Genomic DNA, 7484 nt, shown 5'->3' on the forward strand with positions numbered 1-7484 from the left:
CCATTTCAACCTTAAGTTAAGAAATTGTTATCCCTTTTATCAAGAGCTTTTCTCCAGCTATTTCTACTTTGGCAGTTAAATGGTTATTCTTTTTTGAGAGTTCTTTCCCACCATTTCTACATTAGCGGCAGAAATACTTTTTCACTTTTTTGGAGAGTGCCCCCCAACCTCCATCATTTCTAACTTAACCATTAGAAATGGCTTTTCATTTTTACGGAGAGTTTTCCCCAGCCATTTCTACCTTATTTGGTTGAAGTGTTTATTCTCTTTTTTGAGAGTTCTTTTCTGTCATTTCTGCCTTAGCAGTTAGAAACAGTTTTTCACTTTTATGGAGAGGTTTTTCCCCAGCCATGTCTACATTAGCCTTCAGAAATGGTTCTTCCCTTTTACCTAGAGTTCTTTCCTGCCATTTCTGTCTTAGCTGTTCGAAACTTGCCAGATGCCTGAATACTGGTTGGTTTTAGTGTGGGATGGGGCCAGAGTACTGAGGGACATCGAGGGACAGTGTAATAAAATTCAAGTCCACTAGATTCAATACAGAGTATAATTAACCAAATTTGTTAAAACTGCTAGCAGAGTCACAGTCTCTAAGAAAAATTAGAGACATACCTTAGCAATATAGGTTGAAGAAATGTTTCTAAATGTGAAAACCACAATTATTCCAACATGGTGGAATTTACAACAATGTGAGAAACTTCTACCTAGGTGAAAACTTGACACACTGCTCCCAGCTAGCTATGTGCAGAACTGCCTCACTTCCTCTGGGTCTGAGTTAGCCAGGCATTGTGGCACAGCCTTTAATCCCAGCACTGGAGAGGCAGAGGCAGATAGATCTCTGAATCTGAGGCCAGCCTTTGTCTACAGAGTAGGTTCCAGCACAGCCAGGGCTCTACAGAGAATCCATGTCTCAAAAAAAAAATGCAAAAATGCAAACCAAAAACAAACAAATAATAAAAAACAAAAACAAAACAAAGGCTGGTCATTTCACCATAGTTACATACTTCTGAGGACTGAGCCAAATCAGAGTTTTCAGGAATTTAGGTCAGAAGATGCAGTTTTCAGGAATTTAGGTCAGAAGTTGGAGTTTTCATAGCCATCACAACAATGAGCAGCAGCTAGATAAGATAGGAAGCTGCCAGCTTTGCACATGGATGAAGGGGAAAGTTCCTGATTCCCAATTGGTTTGTCAGTAAAGAAAGCCAGGGGTCAATTGCGGGATCAAGATACTTATGGGACTTCCATTTTCCAGGAGAAAAAAAGCAATGCCGGGAAGAAGAGAGCGGTTTTCCTGACATGCTTTGGAGGAAGGAGAATGTAGCAACCATGTGAAGGTTTCAGGGGGAGCTGGGGTCTGTGGCCACAACTATAGGTGGGTGGCCAGGGATGTTTGACAGGGGTTAGGTGGGACTAGCCACTGAAGTTTAGGACAGGTAGAGAGACAGAGATAAAAACATTAATAAGAGCACATTTTTCCAGGTGGGATACAGTTAATGCTCAGCAAGAAGGCAAGTTGTAAAAGAACAATCTCTCTCTCCTCTCTCTCTCTCTCTCTCTCTCTCTCTCTCTCTCTCTCTCTCTCTGTGTGTGTGTGTGTGTGTGTGTTTTACTGGTAGATTCAAGGGAAGCTGGGAAGGGGGTGGTAGTGTGGCCAATCCCTAAGCATAGATGGCAGCATAAAACTACACGCAACTTGTGGAGGTTTGAACTGGTGTGGATATTGACAAAACTCTGTAAAGCCCAAGGGGAGAAAAAACACATAACCAGTCCCTAGGGGTTTAAAACTAAACTGCAAGCTTTTGAAAACAAGTTTGGAAAACCATTCATAAAAGCTTGCATAGACTGGTCAGAACCAGAAATTTAACCTATAAAATAATGTTTCAAAAGAGACTGGAAGAAACTATCATAAGACCTGGAGAGTGGGAGATGAAGTAGGAGAATCAGAGGATTGCATATGTACACCATGCACAGAGGGCATGGTACACTCACTAAGTTTGGCTACTTTAGGTTTGAGGGGTTTTGTTGTTATTATTGTTATTTTGTTTTGTTTCAGTTTGTTTTTCAAGACAGAGTTTCTCTGTGTAATAGCTCTGGATGCTCTAGAACTTGCTCAGTATACAAGGCTGACCTCAAACTCAAAGATCTGACTGCCTCTATCTCTCAAGTGCTAGGATTGAAGGTGTGTACCACCACCACCCAGCTACTTCAATTCTTATTTCTTAACCCATTTGAAGCATTTAACATGAGACAACATGAAAAATTACAGAGTTTTAGCAATTTTGAACAGTACTGCTATGAACATTCATGAATATGAACTTAAAGGGATAATTAATTATGCAAATGTCTGAGCCTTTCTCAGGAACAACACTATGGCTAGTACCAGAAATCCATATTTTGCAAAAACCTCCTAAATGATATAACTAGAGTTGCATGTGTTGGTACAAATGACCTGGGTATAGCCCGCATAACAGTACTGTCTCAGGCACCCATCCCAATAGATTAATTAAAGAGACAATGGTTAATGAAATGAAGGAAGGTTTTAATCCGGATGCATTGGGAAGAGGAAAAGTTAAGTGAAAGGTTTAAACACAAGTATTAGGGCAGGAGGGAAAGAGGTATACATAGTAAGGACTCCAAGATAATGTGTGTTTCCACTTATTTTCACTCATGTGTATGTGCGTGCACATGTGTGTGCATGCATGTACATACGTGTCTGCATGCATGTGCACATACACACATAAATCAATGAAAATAATGATCACCAAAAAAATAAAAGTATTCCTACAGAGATTCTCAGTCGTACAAAACTGGATAAATGGTTCAGCAGGTAAGAGCACTAGCTGTTTTCTAGGGGTCACCAGTACAGTTTCCAGAAGCAACCATCTATAACTCTAGTTTCAGGTGATCCAATGAATGCTCTCTTTTGGCCTCTGCAGGTACCATATACAGGTAGGTATACATAAAGGCAAAAAAAAAACTATACAGCTAAGATAAAATAATTTAAATTTAAAAACTAAACGTAAGGATTTGAGTTTGATTCCCCAGTACTAACGTAACAACATATGGTAGAGTACACATGAAATCTCAGCATTTGCGAGGCAGAGACTGGTGAATCTTCTGAGATTGTCTGGTCAGCTAGCCTGACCTAGAGATCTCCAGGCTAGTGAAAAATTATGGGAAGGAAAAAGGTGGATGGATGGCTTTAGGGGAAGTGACACCTGAAGCTGACTTCTGGTCACCATGTGTACCTACATATACATGTGTACCTACAACACACTCATATACAGAAAAATAAAATTAAGAAAGCAATTATAGTCACACAATGAATCTAAAGGAATAAAAGACCAAGATTCTTAGGAGAAAAAATAATAATTCAGAGTTTATACTCTGATAACATCCAAAAATATGAAAGTCAAGTATATGTAAATGTGATAGAATCCTGTGGAAGAGGAGGCTGAGAACATATAAGAGCCAGAGGGGATAGAGAGCATAAAAAGAACAGGACCCACTAAATCATCAGGATCAATGCACAGAGGAACTCACAGAGACTGCGACACCATGCACAGGGATGGCATGGATATGCACAACATGGGGTCCTAGAGCCAAAAGAAAATGTGGACATATACCCTATCCCTAACACAGAAGCTGTTTCCAGTGGATAACCACTTGTAGAAGAAAACTTAGTTTTCTCTAAGGGAGTCTCACAAGGGAAACAAATCTCTCAAGGGTGGGTGGCAGTTCCAGCAGTAGTGGCCAAGAGAAAATGAACTCAATGGCATCTTTGGAGGTTCCATATCTCATTATGTCATGTCAAGTCCTCTCTTTCTTTCTTTTTATTTATTTTTTTCTTTATTTACATTTCAAATGCTATCCCGAAAGTTTCCTATACCCCTCCCCCCCACCTCTGCTCCCCTACCCACCCACTCCCACTACTTGGCCCAGGCCAATTTTTTATTTTGTTTATATATTTTTCTCTCTTTTACCCTGTAGGTCTTTTGTGTATATATTATGGCTTCCAGTTTACTGTTTTTATGGGTGGGATTCCTCTGTGTGTGTGTGTGTGTGTGTGTGTGTGTGTGTGTGTGTGTGTATTATTGTGTATGCAAATGAGATCTCTGTACCTTTCCTTGTGCTCTTCCTCTTCAGTTTGTTTGTTTTGTCTTATTAATATGTTTGGTTTTGTTTTATCTTGTTATATTTTATTTTTATTCCATGGAGGCCTGTTTGTTTTCTAAGGAGAGACAGAAAGTGGGTGGATCTGGATGGGAGGGGAGATGGGTAAGAAGTAGAAGGATAAAGAGAGGATATATATTATATGAGGAAAAAACTTACTTTGGTCCTGAGAAGGCTCGATGCCACAGTGTAGTGGAATGCCAGGGCAGGAGGATGGGAGTGGGTGGGTTAGGGAGCAGGGTGAGGGAGAATGGGATAGGGGGTTTTCAGAGGGGAAACCAGGAAAGGGGATAGCATTTGAAATGTAAATAAAGAAAATACAAAATAAAAAAGGGAAAACATTCCAAACATGTGGAAAGAACTCTGTTTGAAGCAGCTTAAGTATTTAAACAAACAATTAATATGAAGATATACAAATGACCAGTAAGCCATAAAAAGATATTCAAAATCAATAGTTATCAGTAAAACAAATAGAAAATAAAACCACACTGAAGTGCCACTAAAAATATCCTAGGATGGCTAAACAAAAATGTCAGGTACTAAGATTTATTAGCCCTTTCTCCACCGGAGAACGGTTACCAGTCCTTGCTGAGTAGCGACGATCATTTACGAAACAGCCGGGGCACTGATTGTTAAAGTGAATACCCTGCAGAAAATAAGCAGGCCTTAATGAAGGACCTCCTTACACCACTGATGGAGAGGTTCAAGGTTCTGTTGGAAAAGTTGATGATGGCGCAGGATGAAGAGAGACAAGCATCTCTTGCAGACAGTCTCAACCACATGGTGGGATTAGCCAGTCGAACCAGCAAGGCTGAACTTCAGCAACAAGCAGACTGTGAAACAGTGCGGCTGCTCCCAGGTCTACCTGGACTGTTTACAGACCTTCCTGCCAGCCCTCAGCTGCCCCTTGCAAAAGCAACGCAAAAGCTGCCCCTCCGAAGCAGCGACTGGACCTTCCTTCATCGAATGATCATCTGCCTCGAGGAGGAGGTGCTCCCATTCATCCCTTCTGCCTCAGAGCACATGCTCAAAGACTGTGAAGCGAAAGACCTCCAGGAGTTCATTCCACTGATCAACCAGATCACGGCCAAGTTCAAGACGCAGGTGTCCCCGTTTTTACAGCAGATGTTCATGCCCCTGCTTTACGCCATCTTTGAAGTGCTGCTGCGACCAGCGGAAGACAACGACCAGTCGGCGGCATTGGAGAAGCAGATGCTGAGGAGGAGTTACTTCGTCTTCCTGCAGATGGTCACTGGCAGTGGGATGAGTAAAGTGATCTCGAATCAAGGTGCAGAAAATGTAGAATGGGTTACTGTTATCCAAGGAGCCGTAGACTATCCAGATCCAATTGCACAGAAAACGTGTTTTATTATCCTCCCAAAGCTGGTGGAGCTCTGGGGAGGCAAGGACGGACTGGTGGGCTTTGCTGACTTTGTTTATAAGCACATCATCCTGGCAGTTTCCTGGCACCTTTGAAGCAGACCTTTGACCTGACAGACGCACAGACAGTGTTGGCACTTTCTGAGTGTGCCGTGACTCTGAAAACAATCCACCTCAAATGGGGCCCTGAGTGTGTTCAGTGTCTTCAACAAGAAACCCTGCCCTCCCTACAAGTTGCTCCAGAAATAATTCAGGAGTTCTGCCAAGCACTTCAGCAGCTTGATGCTAAAGTTTTTAAAAATTACCTAAAGGTGTTCTTCCAGAGAGCAAAACCCTAAGGACTGGACATCCCGGCCCCCGTCATGATCAGGAACTCCAGTTCATAATTTATAAAGAAGCAGTTTGTGTGTGTGTGTGTGCGCGGGCGCGCCATCCACACTGGTCCTTTAGCATTGTTTCCAGCATATTGCAGTGCATGTGGGATTTTCTGTAAAATGGGTGTAATTTTCCCCTTTAAAAAAAGGTGTGTGACAACAAGAGAAGTTGCCTGCATGCCGGTTTAAATTGTTTATGTAAAAATGCTGTTATAAGACATAGATTTATCCTAGTTTCTTAATTGTTTTCCTTTTATGAAACTTTAAAGTTCTTTACAAAATGCAGCAGTGGAATACTGACTAACAATCGAATGTAAAGTTGGGAATGTCTGGTTCTGTGTGTGCAGACACACAAGGTGTGGGGTAACAATCAAACGTAATCTTTCGTAGATAGCCATTACATTTTTAAAAACTATTTCAATGCCAATGTGTATTCTATAAGAGAATGGCTTCCTAATTAAGTCGGTTTAGAAGCAGACGCTGGTGTCACACATTTTTTTATAAAAACTAAATTTTACATAGTGAAATACACCAAAAAAAAAAGGTCAGGTACTAACATGTGTTGTTGAGGATACAGAAAAATCTAAATTCTTACATAATTAGAAATCCAAAGTTAGCTCTCAAGTTTGGAAAACAGTCCTGTATGCCTTCAAATAATTTAACAAAGAGTTGATACTTGGCCCACCAACTACATTGCTAAGTTCAGACTGGAAAAAAAAAATATGTACCTAGAAAGTTTCATATGACTGCTCATAGCAACATGTTTCATCAAATCAAAGTAGCAAACAATTGCAGATGTCTGTCTATCCTATTAAAGAATAAACAAAAAGGAATATACTATAGTTTAAGTCCGGCATAATCTATATAGCAAGTCTCAGGCCATTTAGGTCTAAATAGTGAGGTCTTTATCCTTCTAAAACAATGCACTATAGCAATGCAATAGATTATTATTCAAGCCATAAAAGGAGCAAGGCATTACAATATGGATGGAAATCAGTGCCAGCGCCACACAAAGTACAATTTCACTCATATCAAAGCCCAGAACAGGAAAGTCTAGACATGGTATGGAGAGAAGTATTTACTTCGTTAAATCTGGGTCATGATAGTAGGGAATGGCTTGGTAATAACTAAGGTTATGAGACTTTTTTTACAGTGTTTTTTTTTACTATATAAAAGAATGCACAGGGTGTGTACCATGATATGCATGTGAGGTTACAGGACAAGAATAATTTGCAAGAGTTCTCTCTTTCTGTCCACAATGTGGGTCCCAGGGATCAAACTCAGATCACCAGTCTTGGGAGCAAGCAATTTTACTCACTAAGTTATTGCAACATCCATAATATATCAGAGCTTGAGGAATCCTGTGGAAGAGGGGAGAAGGATTATAGGAACCAGAAGGATCAAGGATAATACAAGAAAACCCACAGAAACAACTAACCTGGGCCCACTGGGGTTCACAAAGTCTGAACTGACAATCAGGGAGCCTGCATGGGCCTGACCTACTTCTGCATATATGTTACAGTTGTGTAGCTTGGTCTTCTTGTGGGACTCCTAACAGTG

General features: G+C 40.8%; 1 pseudogene; it reads left to right on the top strand.

Annotated features, from left to right (window-relative positions):
- Positions 1–5959, top strand: part of LOC110313814 — a 7113-nt pseudogene extending 1154 nt beyond the window's left edge.
- Positions 5960–7484: the final 1525 nt, after the last annotated feature.

Source organism: Mus pahari, chromosome X (assembly GCF_900095145.1).
Source record: "Mus pahari chromosome X, PAHARI_EIJ_v1.1, whole genome shotgun sequence".
NCBI lineage: Eukaryota > Metazoa > Chordata > Mammalia > Rodentia > Muridae > Mus > Mus pahari.